This window comes from Panthera pardus, unplaced genomic scaffold, assembly GCF_024362965.1.
Source record: "Panthera pardus isolate Hobbes unplaced genomic scaffold, ASM2436296v1 HiC_scaffold_3, whole genome shotgun sequence".
Taxonomy (NCBI): domain Eukaryota; kingdom Metazoa; phylum Chordata; class Mammalia; order Carnivora; family Felidae; genus Panthera; species Panthera pardus.
The window spans coordinates 16,169,806-16,190,200 of NW_026526876.1; the positions used below are offsets into that span (position 1 = coordinate 16,169,806).

The 20,395-nt window shown below is 50.7% G+C and overlaps 1 protein-coding gene and 1 long non-coding RNA gene across 2 annotated transcripts in view; both read left to right on the top strand.

The window, feature by feature from the left end:
- Nucleotides 1-20,395, top strand: part of CYTH1 (cytohesin 1) — a 79,758-nt gene that overhangs the window by 13,103 nt on the left and 46,260 nt on the right. The gene's annotated exons all lie outside the window — the stretch shown is intronic.
- On the top strand, nt 5,794-8,798 carry LOC128774311 (uncharacterized). The gene is made up of 2 exons (XR_008418907.1): nt 5,794-7,157; nt 8,234-8,798. It is a non-coding gene; the product is annotated as an uncharacterized LOC128774311 (long non-coding RNA).

Here is a 20,395-nt window from a genome sequence, read left to right on the forward strand (position 1 = left end):
GATCTGATCTCATCATTTCCCACGTCCGTTGTGAGCAGTGACGGTGTGAGGGTTTGTGTGTCCCAGATTGTAGGAAGTGCCCTCCAACTGTAACCAGCTGATTGATGAGGTTTTGCTTCAGGCGGTTCAGAATTCCCCTTAGAGCGTTTTGAGCTTTCAAGCAGAGGTTGGTTTTTTGGGTTGTTTTGTTTTGTTTTGTTTTGTTTTTTTAGGTTTTTTTCTTTTAACATTTATTTATTTTTCAGAAAGAGGGAGAGGGCGTGCGTGCACCAGAGCAGGGAAGGGGCAGAGAGAGGGAGACAGAGGATGCCAAGCAGGCTCCGCACCCTCAGCACAGAGCCCGAGCCGGGTGGAACTCACGAACCCGTGAAACCCGAAATCGAGAATGGGCTGCTCAACCAGCTGACCCCCCAGGCGCCCTCAGGCAGAGGTCTCTAAGTAGAGGCTCAGCAGCTAAAAACCCCCACAGAGCCAAGTTTGGGGTTTTTTTTTTTTTCCTCCTTCATCAAAGCTACCGGGCATAGCTGCCTCCCCACCTCAGGTTCCCCAGGTGTCTGTGGTTTTAGTTCTGTTCCGTTTAGAGACGCCGTCCCTCTGTTGTTCTGTTGCCAGGCAGCCCCTGGGCTCAGGCCCTCTTACCGCTCTGATCCGTCCAGCGAGGGAAGCGACCTGAAAAGATCCTTCCCCTCTGCCCCTTGGGACCTGGCTTGCCAGGCACAGGAGCCTGCGGGAGAACTGAGCCCAGTCACCTTGCCAGTGGCTTCCGGCCGCCTTCCCTCCCCTCCGGGCTCCTGGAAGGTAGCCTGACACTCGGCCACGTTAGGCGGCTTGCGAGGGTTGACTGGCATCGTGTGTGTCCTTCTTACTTTGTTACCACTTGGGCGGACTTTGGAAAATTCTTACTAACGGAGGATTCCAAAAATGCCAAGTAGAGGGAAGAGTGTAATTAGCTCATTACTTGTGTACATTTTGGTGTAATTTCCTGCAGAGTTTTTTTTTTTTTTTTGGTTTTTTTTTTTTTTCTGTGCTGTCAGCCCGCCTAAGTCCCTTTGGAAAAATGTACAATTAAAAAGTAAACGTAAAAATGGGCTCCAGTCATTCTGCAGACTCCGTTGTAGCTTTCCAGATGTGTTTTTCTCGGCCATTGAAATGTGTATGTGGACAGTGTTCTAGTGGCATCTCTCGGGGCAGGGCCCCATCCTCATAGAGGACAGCAGGCCAGCTGGCCGGCCGCAGCCTTGCGGGGGCTGGAAGCAGGTAGGGAGACAGTGGGTCACAAGCGGCACTGCGTTCAGCAGGACCTCAGCCTCCCCGGCCCGAGTCCCACGGGGTGACGCGACGGGCCCAGACGAGGGCCAAGCTTGAATTGGATCCGTCTGCGGTTGAGGGGCCGAGGACCAAGCACCTTTTGTAGCGAGCAGCGGACGAGCCAGGCCCCCTCCCCTGGGAGCCAGCGAGTTGCGCTGTGGTCTCCTTGACCAACCAGATGTGGCCGAAGAGACGTGCGGGGACGCCTGGGTCCCCTGGTGGCCCGCCTCTGCCAAACGCGGCACGTGTGGGTGCACCACCATTCAATTAGTTATCCCCTCTTGTTGGCTATTTAGAAGTTTCTGCTTTGGTCCCACGACAGGGTCATCCCTGTAACGTTGTTGGGAAAACTTCGCCCACATTTCTGAGTATTTTCTTAGGCTAGATTCCAGCAAGTACGGATCCGTCACTTTCACAATTGCATCTCGCACTAGTGTTTTTTTTTCTTTCTTTTTTTTTTTTTTTTTTTTTAATTTATTTTTGGGACAGAGAGACAGAGCATGAACGGGGGAGGGGCAGAGAGAGAGGGAGACACAGAATCGGAAACAGGCTCCAGGCTCCGAGCCATCAGCCCAGAGCCTGACGCGGGGCTCGAACTCACGGACCGCGAGATCGTGACCTGGCTGAAGTCGGACGCTTAACCGACTGCGCCACCCAGGCGCCCTGACACTCCCTCATCTTGAGTCCCCTCTTTCTTCCTCCTGCTTCCTCCTAGTCTCTTACCCAGACTCTCCTCCTCCAGCCTGGCCCCCGTCTCTCCAGAGCTCCAGGCCCCTGTCCTTGTGATTTTGCCACTGTCAACCCAAGTCAGCCTGTCCCCACTCCGTCTTTGCCATCTGCCTCTTCAGACCAGGCCTCATCTCTATTCTCTGACTTGGGCCTGGGCCTCCCTCCCTTCTCTTCACCTCCATCATCATATCCAGCTAATCGTTAATTCGACTTTCTTCCTTCCCATCTTGTCTGTATGCCTTCTCTCCTTGTTTTTTTTTTTTTTATTTTTTTTTAACGTTTATTTCTTTTTGAGACAGAGAGAAACAGAGCATGAATGGGGGAGGGGCAGAGAGAGAGGGAGACACAGAATCGGAAACAGGCTCCAGGCTCCGAGCCATCAGCCCAGAGCCCGACGCGGGGCTCGAACTCACGGACCACGAGATGGTGACCTGGCTGAAGTTGGACGCCCAACCGACTGCGCCACCCAGGCGCCCCGTCACACTAGTGTTTGATTGTATTAGTTTGCCCTCCCGACACTGAAGTGTTTTATTTTTAATTTATTTTTATTCCTTGTTTTTTTTAAAGTAGGCTCTACTCCCAACGTGGGGCTTGAACGCACAACCCCGAGATCGAGAGTCCAACGCTCCACTGACTGAGCCAGCTGAGCTCCCCTTATTGAATTGATTTTTAGTCATTGGCTTTTTGATACAATGTTTAAATCTTCTTTTCTTCCTCCTCTCAGTGTTGGTGGAGCGAACATTGACTGTTCTGAGATCTTGTCTAGTGTGTGCGTGAGTCAGCGGGGAGATCGTAGCCGTTTATCCCCAGGTCCGTTTGAATATATTCCCAGCTATTTATTGAGCATCTGTTGGGAGCTGGGCGCTGTGCAGGCCCTGGGGTTGGGCATGAGCAGAGCCCTCGGGGACCTTAGGCTGTAGATAGAAGAAGCTGGCTTTCCGTGCATAGTGTGTTTCATCTAATTTCATTTCTCCGTTGAGTTCAGATGAGGGCTTCTTAATAAAGTTAAGGTGGGAACCCATCTGCCTTCGATTTCGTGGATTGTCGTAGGCATCGTTTTTCTCATGTTTAAAAAAAAATTTTTAAGTTTGTTTATTTTTGAAGGAGAGCGTGAGTGGAGGAGGGGCGGAGAGAGAGGGAGAGGGAGTTGACACGAATCATGATGTAGTTGTGAACAGATAGGTTTTTAAAATCGTTTATGGTAGGAGAGAAGACCGTCTCTGTGCAGACAGGGACACCGTGGTTGAAAGGAGCTTGACTTTTTTGCTTCATAACTACCCCCCCCCCCTAATTTTGCCAAAAGGCATGGTTACAGATCCTTCATCAGTCAGCCTAAACTTTATTTAAAACTGGCCATCTTGTGCCTTGGGCAAATTCTCAGTCTTCTCTAAGGGCCACTGGACTGGGGTAATGACGCAGTCCTACCTGCCCCTCGGGGTCAGATGAAGGGTCCGGTGAGGTGCTCCGTGTATGTCATTTGGGGAGTCGACACGCACAGGTGCTTGGGGAGTGTCAGCACCGGTGGCCGTCACCAGCAGGCACCGCCCAGGGCTTCGTGGGCTCCCCAGCAATCCGACACACCAGAGGTGACATTTAAACGCCTTTAGTCATAACGAATACATTAATTTCCACTTGACTGTTGCAAGAAACTCTTCGGGTTCCCTTTTCTTGTAGTGTTTTTTTTTTTTTTTTTTTTTTTTTTAATTTAACGCATACTTACCTATGGTAAACTGTATCCATTAATGGTTTTATTTTCTTTAAACTGTATCCATTTGAAGTGTGCGGTTTGATGAGATCTATCTGACAGATTTTTGCCCCGGTGAAGGCGCAGTTACGGTGAAGAGGTGAAATTCCGGGAACGCTTCATTGCCCTGAGAAGATCCTCCCTTGTCTGTCTGCAGCCCAGCCCTCCCTCCCCCGGATCTGCCTTTTGTCACCGCGGATTGGTCTGCGTTCCCCAGAATTTTGTATTAATGGGATCATCCGACGTGTTCTCTTGCGCCTGGCTCTCGCTCGGCGTGAAGTGTATGAGATCATTGTGGGGAGAGTCAGTCTTCCCTTTTCATTGCTGAGTTGTTTTATTTCTGCTATCTGCAGAGAGCACGTTTTATTCATCCGTTCACCTGTCACGAAGGTGTGGATTATTTCCAGCTTGGGGCCACCGTGAATTAAGCGGCTGTGAGTGTGTGTGGGCAAGTCATTGTGTGGGCGTCTTGGGTTAGTACCAGTGGAACGGCTGGGCTCTACGGCAGGGTTTTTCTTTTCCCTCGAAGGCGTTTTAGGTAGAATGTAATGGAGGTAACAAGGACTGGTGTTTGCAAATGGTGCGCAACAAGTCCCGAAATAAGTGTTAGAAAAGCTCTTACTGAATGTAAGCGTAACGTGCCAGTCTGTTACAGGACGTTTTAATATATTTTGCATCAAATAAGAAAATCAGCATTTACCCCCCCCCCAAAAAAAAAGTCACAGAGTAAATGAAAACATTCTTTTTTCTTGTTCTTGCAGTAAAAAAAAATCACAGTTTTGAACTTCCTTCAAATTGGGGAGAAAGCCTCGCACAAAATTACAAGTATAAATCGTTGTGGCTGGGCCCCGTGCAGGGTGGGGGGGAGAAGGGGCCCTTTGGAAGGTTCCGTCAGCATTGTCTGCTTCTCCTGCGCTCTCCCCTTTCCAGAGCTTCCCTGTGTGTCCGGGGGAGCTTCTCTGTGGCTCATGCTCTCGTGCATGACGTTTATGACTCAGCCCGCATGGGAGAGTGTGCTGCGCTCCGTGGGCCTAGCGGGAGAGGCGCCCTCTCCTGTTACTAAGGTGTTTGCCCCCTACCGGGCTACACCGCCACCCCGGGGTAAATCTTCTTTAACGATGGGGGGGGGGTGTTTGTTTATTTACTTATTTATTTTTTGAATGTTTATTGTTTTGAGAGGGGGAGAGAGGGAGAGAGAATCCCAAGCAGGCTCCACGCCGTCTGCGCAGAGCCCGACCGGGAGAGCATGACCTGAGCCGAGACCAAGAGTCAGACTTCACTGGCTGAGCCGCTCAGGCGCCCCAGTTTTTTAATTCATTTTTAAGTAGCTCCCACCTCCAGTGTGGGGCTTGAACCCACGACCCTGGGATCAAGAGTCGCATGCTCGACGTGCCCAGCCAGGTGACCCTGTGAGCATTTTGTTTGTTTGTTTGTTTTTCAGGGATTCTTCTATAGAATCTTTTGAGAACAGTTCTGTTGTTTGGGGGTTCTGGGTGTTTGAACTCCCAGGTAGAGGATCTACTTTGGAATCAAGGTATTGATCGAAGGTTACTCTGAAGAATCCATAGTTTACGTCCCCACGCGAGTTAGGTGGCGGGGGTCAAAAGTAACGGAAAGCTGGGGACGTTGGTCTTTGCATAGTTGCAGTGTGGTAAGTCGCCGATTGAGTCGGCTTAGTGCCTTGTTTCGTGCTGTTTTCCATCCTCATTGTTAGTGCTACTTAATTAAATGCTTGGGGTCTCCTGCAAGACTCCCCGGGACCTTGCAGAAGCCCCGTGTGGCTGACGACGGGTGCCAGCAGCCGTGTGGTCCTGGGTTGACTGTCTGTCAGCCTTGCGGGGGGCGGGGGGCATGAGAAGCCTGGCCTCAGTGTTCTCACGCTCCTGGGTGCTCACCCTGTACTCCCCTTGCTCACTCCAGCACGCGCCTAAGGCCTTTGGGGATGGAGGGGTCAGTCTTTGGGGGGGGGGAGGTGGGGGAGGGGTTGGCACCCCTGAGTGCACCCTTTTTTTTTTTTTCTTGATGTCACTGTTTCCCAGCCGAGATTATAGATGACTTTTGGGCAGGACTGTCTTTTTCCTTTCTCTTTTCTTTCTTTTAAATTTTCATTTGTTTTTGCGACAGAGGCAGAGCATGAGTGGGGAAGGTGCAGAGAGCGAGGGAGACACAGAGTCCGAAGCAGGCTCCAGGCTCCGAGCCGTCAGCACAGAGCCCGACGCGGGGCTCGACCTCACACACCGTGAGATCGTGACTTGAGCCGAAGTCGGATGCTTAACCGACTGAGCCCCCCAGGTGCCCCTGGGCAGGACTGTCTTGTACTAAACAAACAGGTTGCATGTTTTACAGTGCTACCTGTAGCTTTGAATTTAATGAGGCATTTTACACTTTCAGGATAAAAGTTCATCTGTCCGAGCACTTGGTGAGGGGAGGTTTGTGGCACTGTTCGCATTTACGTGGTCAAAGTTACAAATTAACTTACGTGCCTGCAAAGTTCCCGGGGGCAGCAGCCCCTGATCCCCGTGGCTCTGAAACCCGGTGATTGATGATAGAGACTTGACTTCAATTAGATCCTCTTAAAAGGTGGCTTCTGTGAAAATCACTGCGAAACGCATCTGGTAAAGCTCTTTCCTTTACAGCCAGAGGGAGCACTAGATAAAATTTCTTTCTTTTCCTTGCACGCTCTGAACTACGGGGAGTAGAGAAAGGAGTCAGCGAGTGGGGACCACACCACCAGCTTTGTCGCGGGGGGAAGGGGCGGAGGAGTCGCCTGACGAGGAGCGTCTGGGAAAAGGTGGCGAACGTGTAAAGCAGGTCACGTTTCTCACGGTTTCTTCCCTGCTGATCGGATCTTCTGAACTTGGGAATTCCGGTCTGACCTAACCCGCAGCGTCACGGGCTGCCTTCCTTCGAAGTCTCCTACGTTCATACAGCCCTTCCTCATTACTCGTGGGTTCCATATTCGTGAATCTGCCTTCTAACGTTTATTTGTAACCCCAGATCAGTCCCCAGAGCAGTGCTTTCGTGCTTGGGAACACGTGCGGGCAAGTGGAAACTGCCTGGCGCCCCCTGAGGGTTCGGGGGGGGGGGGGGGGGGACACGGCACCGCCCTGCCCCCCTGTCGCGGCTCCCCCTGCCGTAAACAGGGTCCTTTTTGCGGCCCGTTTAGTGCTGTGTCTTCCCCCTCGTGTTGGTGATTTCGCCGTTTCAGGCAGCCCCGAGCGCAGTGCTGAGGTGCTGTCCGTGTCCCCGAGTGCAGGGAGGCTCTGATGTGCCCCACCGAGATGTGGCAGATGAGCTTCCTCCAGGCCTGAGTTCAGTGTCGGCGAATCAACAACGTCGACTAAACGAGATGCCCTTAAACGGAAACACACCTAAGGTGAGCCTGGCTATTGACGGCTGAGAAAACGTGATCAGGGGGCTCGCGGGAACCCAGCCCTGCTCTTTCCCGGGAACGCCGGTTTAGTGCCCGGCCGTTGCTGGAACACGACTGCCCCAGTCAGTACAGCGGGCTGTCTCTGGCCCTGTCCCTCCCTCCAGGCTTCAGGCTCGGCCAGCTTACTGCCTCATTTACCATCCCTCTGGGGTGTCTGAAGGGGGTCTCCCGTGAACTCAGGGTGACACAGCTCTCCCCTGCCCACATAGATGTGCACGTCAGATGTCGGGAAATCAACCCTGACTCCCTCCTTTCATTTTCCAGTTCATCCTGCCTCCAAAACATGTCCCCGAGCAGTCTGCCTGCCTCCGTCTCTACCGCCTGCCGCGTTAGAGGAGCCCCCCGGCCCTGCTGCCCACAGTGCCGCCCCGGCTTCCTGTGATAGATGCCACTGTGTGCACCTGTCATGCTCTCCCTTTTCTGGGCATGTGAGCTGTGCCGGCACTTGATTGGCTGTCCCTTTTCAGACCCAGAGGAAGCAGGCCGAGAAATGCTTCGGGCAGCGTTGGTAAGGGTTTCCCCGGGTCAGGGCTGCTTCTGCAAACCGAGACCGGCCTCTGAACCTGGTAGGAATATTTTTGAGGCTGGAAGGGATTTTTTTTTTTTTTTTTTTTTTTTTTTTAAAGGAATAAACATCTAAACAATAGTTTCAGTAAGAGCTTGAAGAAAATCTTGAAGGAACGCCCTTTCAAAAGTAGAGTTTTCTTGCTCGGATCTTACTGAAACCACTGCCTCCTGGAATAAGGGGATGAGATGTTACCACAGTGGTTTCTGCTCGGTTTGTTTAAAAACCAGTAACAGATGCCAAGAAAAAAGCTTAGTCCGGCCGACTTCTGTGGTGCCACCCGTGCCCTCGTTGCCCGGCCTCACGACAAAAAGCGGGCACGGCCCGCCTTCCTCCCCAGCTCCTCTGTGGTGTGATGGCTTCGTCCCCACTGGTTCGGTTTGTTCTCTGTCCGCTGAGTAAAAGGATGGGTGGAGTGCACAGATTTTGTAACATTCGTCTTGTGGTTTTACAGAGAAAGGGGTGATGTATAATTAGAAAGGCCGAAAGGGAGCAGAGGAGACAGGAAGGAGGTACGCAGCGCTTGTGCAGCGGAGTGGATGTCCGGGGCAGAAACGCGCGGTCCCCGCCCCCGCCTGGGCTGAGGCTTTGAGTTTTCAGAGAATCGCTTGACTTGCACGCCACGATGTTCATCGTTTTCGTGCCCGGTGAGGGCTGGGCGTCTTCTCGAAGCACGGAACACCCAGTGAATGAATTTGATCTTCCCTGCGTCTCATACTAATTTTGTCTTCCTCCAAGTGGTAAAAGTACCAGAAGGATCCCTTCTGGAAATAGCAGTTGAGTTTATCATAAGCGATTGGTGCTTGTAATGCATTACTCTAATCGAGTTGAAGGATGAACTTTCCAGGTAGCTTTGTCTCCATGCCCTCCTACAAAGCTGTTACACTTGTTTGATCTTTAAATATTTTCCTTTGGACCCAGGACGGTGTGAACCGTCCGTTCGTTCTCCAGTGGGATGATGAGCGTTTATACTGAGATGATGGAATACCTCACGCGATTATTAAAAGCGTGTGAAGCTGGTTCGGCAGACGCTTTTCATCCTTGAGAATGGGAATCTTAGATCACGGAACCATCAAATGGTCAGAAGTGAAACTCGTAAATGCGAGTCAACACTTTGAGTTTGTTTCCTACGTACGGGGCGTGGTGGGCGACGGGAGAGCGCCGTGGGAGAGGCAGCGGACTTGGAAGAGCAGGTGGGATTCAGATGGGAAACTAGAAAATGTTGCAAGAGTTGTTCCTGTGACAGCGATGCCCCTGCGTAGTTTAGAAGGTCACTCCCCACGTGGAAGTTGACGTGAGTGCTCACAGTAGCATTATTTCTGGCAGCTGGCTGTTCCTCCCCCTAGAACGGACAGAGTAAGGCGCAGCCCTGCGGTGGAATAGTATTGAGCCACGTAAAGGAACGAAGCGCTGATCCGTGCTGCAGCAGGGCCGAGTCTCGAAAACACGTTAAGGGGTAGACGCCCGACACAAAAGGCCACCTGCCGTGCGCAGGCGAACCCATAAGCACAGACAGGTTGGTGGTTGGCGGGGACTGGGGGTGCGGGCAGCGGGCAGTGAGTAACGGCTAATGGGAATGGAGTTTTCTTTTTGGGGCGATAAAAACCTCCTAGAATTAGATAGTGGTGACCGTCACGTGCCTTTGTGGATGCACTCAAACCACTGAGTGGTACACGTAGAAAAAGTAAAGTTTACGGTTTGCAAATTATATCTTAATTTAAAAAAAAAAAAAAGCCACTCTCCCTTGAGGAAACTGAGCGTTGATACCATTTTCAGATTAAAGCAATTTTCAAGTATTGTCATTTTCATCTAAATAGTGGAACCCACAAGGTGACCAGCACTGATTGGGTTTGATCTTTTAAATTCAGATGCACTGCATCGATTTCAGCCCCCTTGTTTAACAAATGCAAACAAACATTTGCCATCTTGGAGGAAAGGAAAAAAAAAATGGTCACACTAACTAACTGATGGAAAGGAACAGCCCCCTGTCCCCCCGCCCCCACCCCACCCCAGACCTGCCCTGGTGCAGCCGTTCTGAAATTTGATCAGCTGTTTATTTGTCACACCAGGTATTTCCAGTTTAAGACACAATTCTCCGACAGCTTTTCGACTGCCTGTTTCAGACACGATCTGTTGACTTCGCGTTGACCACGGTAGTCTCTGCTGGGCCACGTGGTCTCCCCGACCACACTGCCTTTCTTGTACAAGTCTGCTTTTCCCGGAGCTGTTCTTTGCCCCAGTTTGTCCTTTGCCTGGTTTTCTTTGAAATCACCGGTTGCTTTCTAACATACTCCCCCTCTGCCCTCAGCTTCTCTCGCATGTTTTCTGCCTGCCTGGACACATCAGTCCCTTGGCTGTGCCTGGACAGTGCCCCCCGTCCTGCTCAAATCCAGAGAGGTTTCTCTTTGTCTACGGCGTGGCCTCTGTTTTGACTTCGCTACCAGTCGTTCTGGGCTTCCCTCTTGGTTGGAGCACCTTTTCTTAGTAGGTCCCTGTCTTTTCTGTTTTGGGTTTACCTTAAGTCTGCGGAAGCATATTTTCTAGAAGTTTCCTAAGAAAGGCTATGTGGGAAGTTTGTGTTCTGAGTTTGCCCATTAGAGAGTGTCTTGACGTGTCCTTAACCCTTCTTATTTTTGGATTTGATATAAAATTCGTTCAGTAAAGTTTTCTTGTGATTTTGAAGGCTGTTTCACTTGCATCATGTTCATGAGGTTCCCCCACTGTGTTTCAGGGAGCCGGTTTGTTCATTTTTGCCAGTGTGTGATGTTTCATTGTTTGAATGTAGCACGGTGTTTACAAATCTCCTCCACTCTTGATGGGTATTTAGGTGGTTTCCAGTGTTGGGTTATTGCTACAGACGCGGCTCTGACCTTTCATATTCACATTTCCTGGTATCTGTGGGAAGGGTACATCCCCAGCAGGCAGCTCTTGTAGAAAACTCAGTTTGCGGGTCCCCCCAGCGCGCCCCCGTGATCTGTGCGGCCCCTCCGTCATGCACTTACGTCTGTGTGGGGCTCTGCCTTGGCTCTTCTCGTTCTTCCCACGAGGGACCACACTGCCTTCTAATCCCTGAAACAAACCGGTGAAACCTGCTGGCGTTGTAGTTTGCAGCAGCAGCAAATCCGGAGAGCTTCCGGAAAGAAACTGACGTCCCTCGTGTAGGAGTCACGGATACAGCTTCTCCCTTGGTTTATTATGGCCTCTTTAAAGTCTTCCAAGTACGTGTTAGGATTTCTTTTGGTAAAACTCTGGCACGCTGTTGACAGATCAGTTCCGTCTGCTGTTCTGTAGTGTCTGCTTCCTGTGGGGCGCTAATCTACGGAAATGCGTTTGTGCCTTGTGTAGCGATATCTTTGTGACCAGCAGCCTTGTTCAACCCTGTCAGTGATTGTAGGAGTTTATCTTTAAGGTGTTTTTACCTTTTCTGTGTGGGCAAACCAACTGTGATGTAATGATGGTTTCTTTTCTTTCTTTCTTTACTTTTCTTTCTTTTCTTTCTTTGTTTCTTTCCTTCCTTCCTTCCTTCCTTCCTTCCTTCCTTCCTTCCTTCCTTCCTTCCTTCCTTTCTTTCTTTCTTTCTTTCTTTTCTTTCTTTCTTTCTTTTCCTAACCTCTTTCCATTCCTTATGTCTTCTCTTGCCCTGTGTAACTAGCTAGGGCATTAGGATTCTTCCGGGCTCCCTGGTTGAGAAAGATTGGGCTGGAAAATCCTCTGAGTTCAAAGGCAGATTTCTTCTCAGTGTTAACGGAGAAGCTTTCAGCTTTTCCCTACAGAGTATATAACATGCAGTATAAATTGTACCTACCCTTCATCCTGTGACAAGAACATTCGTCTGCCTCTAGTTTTCCAAGAGATTTTTTTGCAGTCGTGAATGGATGTTCCGTCATTTTGGCACTTTTCCTGCACACACACGTGTGCACAGGCACACGCGTGTGATCCTCCCGCATCAGAGGTCCGGGCCACCCCTGCCCCGGCCCCAGCGCTGACCAGCCGTGGTTGGAAACGTGAAGTGTGCCCTGGTATAAAACGTGCACTGCACTTTGAAACCTTAGTACAAAGAAAATCATGCAGAATGTCCTATTAATTATTCATTAAATCGGCTGTATGCCGAAGTGTCACAGATTATGTTGGGTTAAAAATTTATTAGTAAAGATCATTTTACCCGTTCTTTTAGTTTTTTGACATAGCTGCTAGAAGATTTAAAATGACGTATATGCCTCACGTTTTAGTATTGTTGTGGATAGCACTGGCTAGACAGACCAATGCTTGTCGTACAAATTTGGTTTGTAACGATAATCGCTGTCACGTATTCAGGGCTTCCTGGACGGCTGCACTGTTCCAAGCGCTTTCACGATAACCTTGTGAAGTGGGAGGATTTTCTCCATCTCCTAGAGGAGCAAACTAACAGGCGTGGAAAGAGGAAGCAGCTCCCACACACACAGCCTAGAAGGTGGGCCGTCCAGGACCGCCCTGTGGGCACCTGTCTCCTGGGCCTGTGCTTTTAGTCACTGCCTGTCCTGACCGTGGTGACGTCTCCCATCAGCGGGAAAAGGATGTGCTTCTTGACAAATGGTGATGGCACTTGACTATCCAGTCAGAAAAAAGCTTAAAAATTCAGATTTCCTTTGTCATTCTGTACTTAAAGGAACCAAAAAACTCCAGATGGAGTATGGATCAAAGCATGCATACTTTAGGGGCGCCTGGGTGGCTCAGTCGGTTAAGCGTCCAACTTCAGCTCAGGTCATGCTCTCACGGTTCGTGAGTTCGAGCCCCACATCAGGCTCTCTGCTGTCAGTGCGGATCCTCTGTCTCCCTCTCTCTCTGCCCCTCTCCCTCTCCCCTCTCCCCCCTCCCCCTCCCCTCTCCCCCCTCCCCCCCAAATAAATAAACAAACATTAAAAAAAGTATATATACTTTATATATACATGTTTGTGTATGTGTACATATGTATTGTATATACTTTGGTAATTGACTTGAAGGTTTTTCTTTTAAGTGTAGAACGACAAAAATATGTAAATATATATAATACATATTATATATACACATACATGTGTATATGTAAATTTTAAAGTGAATATTTTTACAACTTCATTGGGAAGGAACCCCATTTCCTAATAAGATCACAAAAACCCAGATCATAAAAGAAAAAATAATTTACAGACTTCATATGAATGGACTTAACATATAAATTTCTATTGTTTATGTTTTGTGTGACATAAGTTAAAAAGTTCAGATGTCTCATAGAAGTTAAGACGGTGCAGTTGGAAAAAATATTTGCAATGCTTACAAGCAAAGGATTACTATCCAAAACATACTAAGAGTACCTGCAAATTAATAAAAAGACGAACCGAAAAGAGGACCAAAGATATGAACAGTTCACGGGAGAAGCATAGACAGGCAATAACGGTAAGTGTTGGGTATTCCTAGTAAACGGGGGAATACAAATTATAGTAGCCGTCAGATTAGCAAAGCGTAAAAGAGCGTTGGTGGAGTTGGGGGACGCGGACATCCTCGTAGTGTGTGGCGTGGAATTTGGGGGGGGCGGTTTGGTACCACGGCCCGTGGTTGTACTGCCCGGACCTTGGTTTCCCATCAGCACCACAGTCCACTAAAAGCCGGGGATCGTTGGCGAGATGGCCGATCGCGGGGCTGGGGCAGGGAAAAGTACAAAGTGAACCCGCCTCGAAAATCTTGTGATGGCAGAAAGTCTAGAGGTGCTCAAAAAGTGCTGGGGACGGGTTGCAAGCCACAGGAGCCAACGTGAAGCAGCTGGCCGTTGGCACCAAGACGAACGGGCAGGGGAGGACGACGGACTGCTGGGTGGCCGCCCCCTCTAGAGCGTCTCCCACGCGCACTCACCAGCTACACAGGGACATCACTTTACAGAAACCCGCCGCTCACCTTTACCACACGTTCGAGGTTGGCGTCACTAGTAAATGGACTCAGCCAGGTCACGGGCCTCCGACATGATGCGCTGAGAACACGACCTTGCCTCTTGTGTCGTTTTGGCCAGAGTGCCCCACCTCAGGGAAGTCAGAAAACCTCCAACAAATCCAAACCGGGGAACCTTCTACAAATTAAGGGGCCGGTCCTCTGCCCCTCTGCCAGGGCTCAAGTCCACGAGACACAAGGACCAGGGAGCTGTCACAGACCGGGGACCGAGGACACAGGGCGACCACAGGCAGGGGGACTCCTGGACTGGATCCAGGAGAAAGGACAGTAGTGAGAGAGCTGGAGGCGTCCCTGGGAGTGTGGCCGCCTGTCCGCGCCCAGCCAGCGGTAACTTCCTGGTTGCAGTAACTACTGGGGTTACGTAAGGCCGAGAAAGAAGGTGGTGCTGGGGGAAGCGGGGGGGGGGGGGGGGGGGGGCGGGGAGATGGGGACTCAGGGACTCCACGTGGTTGCCACTTCTCTGCAAGTCTACAGGGATTCAAGACACAGAGTTCAGTGCCCACACCAGCGCTCTGCAGTTCAGCCCTCCCCGCCGTCTTCCCCAGACACACCTGCGCAGGCACGGAAAGCCTGGTGGAGACGCTGATCTAGCTCAGCCTGTGGCAGCAACTCCAAGGTCATCCGTCGGAAACGGGAGTACGGCACACACTTTGCCGTGCGGCGTACCGGTTTCCAGAAGTTGAGATGCATACGCTCCAACGCAGGGAAGTGTCCAAGACCTATTCGGTGAAAAAAGTAGCCTGTAGAAAAGTACATACCGTTTAACCTTTGTTATGCAGGCCGTAAGAAGGGCCTTGTGTGTTTTGCGTTTTATATCCTGTCCCCTGGGCCTCTACCGGGACCACGGTAACCCTGTATTTCTTCTCTGATTTAGAAACAAGAAGAGGGGCCTCTGGCTGGCTCGGTCGATGGAGCATGTGACTCTAGATCTCAGGGTTGTGAGTTCAAACCCCATGTTGGGTGTAGAGATTATTTAAAAATAAAATCTTCAGGGGTGCCGGGATGGCTCACTCGGGTAAGTGTCTGACTCTTGATTTCAGCTCAGGTCTTGATCTCAGGGTCGTGAGTTCAAGTCCCACACTGGGCTCCATACCAGGCATGGGGCGTACTTTAAAAAAAAGAAAGAAAGAAAAAAAGGAAGGAAGGAAGGAAGGAAGAAAAAGAAAAGAAAGATAAAGTAAAATATTTAAAAAATTAAAAACAAGAAGAAAGTAAGTTTGGTGTGTTTTGCCTTCAATGAGGTGATCCTTTCTTTGGTTAAAAGTACTCTGGGTGATCATTTAGTTTTCATGCTTTATTTCATAAGCAGTTTACTTTGATAAAAACAAACATGAAGACGGGAATTTAACCTTCAGGGAGACTCTCTTACTGGCCCACCTTTGTGGCTCTTAGACTTGTTTCAGTAGAGGTGCTCTCATTTGGGCCACGCCAGAGTTCTGGGGAATCACGCTGGACCCCACGCCGCGTGTTGCTATCTGGTTGCCGTGGGCAGAGCGTGCGTCCCACAGGAGGAGGGAGCACGGAGAGCAGATCAGCCGCGGGAAGAACCCCACTGGGCCCGCTCTTGGCAGGCCGGGGTCGGCGTAGCTCCTGACACCCTTCCTGTGTCCTGAGCTTGCCTCGTCGTGAAATGACGATGATGGGTGGTGATGGTAGGAGGGTCCCCTGCTCTGCTCCGTGGCTGTTTTTATGCCAAAAGAGATTCTGTATTTCTGGGACAGTATCTGTGTTTCTTTGCAAACTGATAACGTGCTTTTAAAAATTACCCGATTGACTGTTGTGCATTGGTATGTATCCTTTTAGTTAACATGGGAGACCTCACGAGACTCTGACGGCTCCGTAAGCCTGTTACCTGCTTGGACCTTCCTGTCTTTGTTTGTTTATTTATTTATTTTGAGAGAGAGAGAACATGAGCAGGGGAGGGGCAGAGAGGGGGGGGGGAGAGAGAATCCCAAGCAGGCTCCATGCTGTCAACACAAAGCCTGACGTGGGGCTCGATCCCACAAACTGTGAGGTCATGACCTGAGCCAAAATCAACCACCTGAGCCACCCAAGCGCCCCAACCTTCCCATCTTTTCGTCTCTGAACTTGCATTTAACGGGTCCCTCTTCCATGCAGACTTCTTTGCAGGTAGGTTTCCTGGCTGGGAAAAGTATATACACTCCAGCAACCGGGGTGACTTTGGATATAAAATTAGTTTGGGAAAAGAGTAGAGGGTCCGGACCGAGGATTTGTTTGGGGGAGGGGAGTTCGGCTGGGGGCCACGTCCCGGGAAGGACGAGACAGTGCTGTGTGGGCACGGACATGCCCCTGTGCCCCTGTGCGCGTGGCAGGAAGAGCCAGGCCTCCAAGGGCCTCTCGCCCGGTCCGCTGTCTGAAGGTGCCCTTCCTCTCCCGGACAGCACCTCCTCACCCTGGTGGCCAGTGTCTGCGTCCTTCAGGATTGTAGCCCAGGGTGGTATCGGACCTTGCCCAGATCTCCTCCTTAACACCAGGGAACGCCACTAGGATTTTTCCCAGAAGTCACTCCGCTTTTGCGGACTGCCCCCCTACTCTCCCAGGGACTGATTTGGGGCATCCTTCCACTGAGAGCTAGGAGCGCCTGGCCTCCCGGATTAGTCCTTAGCACGCCGCATGGTGGCATCTGTGACTGCTGCCGCCCCTGGGTCCTCCCGTCCCTGTCATGTGCCGGGGAGGCACAGTGTCCCCATCTCTGTGGCCCCAGCGCACAGCTGGAGGGTCGGCAGCACCGTTCGACAGGCATTGTTTAGGCTGAACACACAGTGAAAACTCAAGCCCTTTTTGAATGAATGCAGAGTCCTCAGCAAATACCTTGTTTTATTTTTTTATTGTTATTATTTTTTTACTTTGAAAAAGAGAACAAGCTGGGGAGGGGCAGAGAGAGAGAGAGAGAGAGAATCCCAGGCAGGCTCCACACGGCCAGCGTGGAGTCTGATGTGGGGCTCAGACCCGTGAACCGCGAGATCATGACCTGAGCCGAAATCTGGAGTTGGGCTTTTAACTGAGCCACCCGGGGGCCCCAGCAAATAACCTTCTTAAAATAATGAGCCATGTGTGTGTGACCAGTAGCTAGAAAATGGGAGAACAGGTTTTCCAAGTGTGTTAGGCTCTGTGACCTAAGGTTCCCAGGTTGGTGAGACCTTCTCCTAAGGAGACACAGGCAATGGGGGGAGAGGGGGCCCTCCGCCTGGGTCCCCAAGCTCGGGCCTCTAAACAGAGAGGTGGCCGTGGTCATCAAATCCTGAAGGGGCTGTGTACTTTTACTGGTCTTCACGGAGAGGAATGGGAAGCAGGACATTGAGAGAAGAACATAAATGCGTCTCGTATGTCACAGAATTGTAGAAGAGAGAGGCCTGCGTGGTCTTTCTGTCTTGGGGGCATCGTGACTGTGGCCCGGATTTCACCTCGGCGATCCTGTGCCCCCCACCGTATTCGGTGCTTTCGTAAGGCTGCTCCCCACACACGCACTCCTGGTTTCCTTCTGTAACCCACGCTAGTTAATATATTATTTATCACGTGTACAATACAAGTTCCTACTGGCTGGTAACCTGTTCCCACAACTGAGCCAGTGTGCGGACAAAGGGCAAACCGATTTTAATTATTAAGAAAACCATTTCGGAAAATAAGACAGAAGTACTGGTAAATATCAGCAGGGCATGGCCCGTCCTAGGTAAAACATGAAGATCCTCTTTTTCTCCCCATACATGTTCAAAGGGTCATTTAATTTATCGGCCAACTTGGCTAGTTGTCAACCTTTTAACTGTGTCTTTATTTAGCCAGCAGAGGGCAGCACAGATTGACTTTACCGCATCCAGTTTTTTTTGTTTGTTTGTTTTGTTTTTTTTTACTTTAAAAGGCATTTAAAACTGCTGTACCAACTATTTTCTAGCACAGTTTGAATTTTTTTCTTTCTCATCTGAGAATTAGTGTTGTTGCTAACCCGTCTTTGTGGAGGACGATGTTTTGATGTTTACATTTAGCCTCACAAATACTGTTACATTCTTATTTTGTGAAGTATTTGTGACCTGTTTGCGAAAGTCTCCCCGGACTGGTGAGGCTGGTGATGGTGGCTGCCGAGTGCAGTACGTAGGGACATTGGTCCACTGTCACCAGAAAGTGGGGAGTCGTTTAGCCAGGGTCCCGGGACTAGTGCCACCTGGACCCGCCCCGGGAGGAGTGTGACCCCGGACGCGGGTTCTCGAGCACCAGGGCTCTGCGTGAGCGTCTGATAAATGTATCCACCCTCTTCTCAGGAAAAAATGCGTATAAGCTCGGAAACATACGGCTTCTCAGTTTTATGGTGTTTTATGCTATCGATAATGGATTTTCTTCACACAGAAAAAAAGACCAGAGTTTGTGAAGAATTGTACCTTTCTATTCTTTCCTTACGAGAGTTAATGACTTCTTGGGAAAAATTGAAATTCAAATTGTGTGTGAAAAGGAAAGGGCAGAAGGGCATGGTTTAGATTGTTGTTTTTTAATATATACCTAATTGATTCTGACTTTTTTAAAGCATTTTATTTAAAAATTTTTTATTTTATTTTAGAGAGTGCAAGACACCCCCCCCCCCCCCAGTGGGGAGGGGACCAGAGTGAGAGAGAATCTTAGGCAGGCTCCACACTCAGCACAGAGCCCGACGCGGGGCTCGATCTCATGACCAGGATCATGACCTGAGCTGAGATCAGGAGTCAGAGGCTCGACTGACTGAGCCACCCAGGCGCCCGTTGACTTTTTCTTTTGATGATAAGAGTGTTTTAAAAAAAAAAAAAAGTGCCAGAAACTCTGCCTCACGGCAGTCCGTATTGGCAGATAGTCAGGGACCCCAGTACGCTCTCCTCCAGGTGCAAGGTTCGCAGTTGTCATGGAATGGCCATGCTCTTTGAATTCTTCGTTTGACTTCTTTGCAACACACACATATTTCCTTTGTCCTCAGCACCACCCCCCCCTTTTTGGGCAAGATCTATTCATATCTGTGAGGAAAACAGTACAAATGTGTGTCGTTTGTTTATTTTATTTCATTATTATTTTTTTTGTGTTTATTTTTGAGAGAGAGAGACAGAGCACGAGCAGGGAATGGGCAGACAGACAGAGGGAGACACAGAATCCGAAGCAGGCTCCAGGCTCCGAGCTATCGGCACGGCGCCCGACGCGGGGCTTGAACCCACAAGCTGTGAGATCATGACCTGAGCTGAAGTCAGACACTCAACTCACTGAGCCACCCAGATGTCCCTAAATCCGTGTTTTTTAAGTAGCCCAAGCAGTGGTAACCTTCCAAAGAGTTTGCAGTATGTGCAGGGGTGTGTGTGTGTGTGTGTGTGTGTGTGTGTGTGTTTTGCTGCAGAGAACTGCTGTTTGTGTCCCCACCCCCCACGTACAGTGGCTCTTCTGGTGACGGTGTGCCCCGTGCCGCCCTCCTGCTGGCAGCTGGCCAGGAAGGATCTAAGCTGCAGGGGAGGAGGCCATCAGGAAGGGGAATGATTTACCCTCACAGCCCAGAAAGGCTGCAGGGCTCCATGGGCCTTTGAGAACGGAGCTGAGGGGGAGGCTGGAAACGGGAGGCTGGATGGAAGGTGTTCATGGCGGGCAGGTAGGCTCTAGTCTCCTCTCCTCTGTCTTGCCACAAGGCGATGTCTCTTCCACTTTCTGTAAAACACGAAGAAGGTTTGACTCCCGAAGGAGGATGTGGAGATGCGTGGCCTCGAGCGTGCGCGCCCGGTCTCTCCTCCACCTGCCCCCCGGCCCCGGGTACTGCTGGCCAGGGTTACAGCCCGCACAGCCCAGGTGGGAGGTTGGAGGGTGGCTCTTGGGGTTAGTAGGACAGAGAACCCACAGAGTCGCTCCCGGGCTCTGCGCGGCACCCCTTTTTTATTTACAGGGAGACCCAGCCCACCACACACCGCTTCCGATCAGGTTGTTGGTGCCGGGCTCTTAGACAAGGAGAAACAGCCTGTGTTTACTAGACGTTTAAGGAAAAGCCTCCGCGTTAAATAGGAGAACAACGCAAGTGGAAGAAAAGATACTTGAGGAACCACACCATAGCAGAACGTCTTAAAAGCCACGGACTTCAGAGTCATAGGGGTGGTATTAATGAAACAAGAACAGGATGCTATCCAGAAGGAATATTCAGAATTAAGAGTGAGTGCGTGCACCCTGAAAATAGCAGAAAGGAAACACCGAGGGCCAAGCGTGGAGGACAAAGCAGAGAGCCGTCCGGTGCAGGTGGCTGTGACACGGTACCCCTGACCGGGTGGCCTCTGCAGCACACGTGTCTCTCTGGGTGTGAGGCTGGGGTCAGAGAGCCGGCCCGCGTCAGCACCTCTTGCTGAACTCTCTCCTCCTGGCTCCCAGAGGGCCGTCCTGTGTGCCCACCAGCTACGGGGACAGCCAGCTGCCCTCTGGCCTCTCCCCGTGTGGCCGCCGGTCCCACGTGAGTAGGGACTCACAAGCCGATTGCCTCCCAGAGGCCTCACCTCCAGACTCCATCGCGGTAGGGTTTCAACACACAGATTTGGGTGGACACAGGCCTTCGCCCCATTGCCAGAACCCTTCCTAGAAAGTGGCTCGACGAGATGAAAAGCAGGGTGAAAAGATAAAAACCAGAGGATCCACGGCAGAGGGCCAGCGTCTAACAGAAACACTGAGA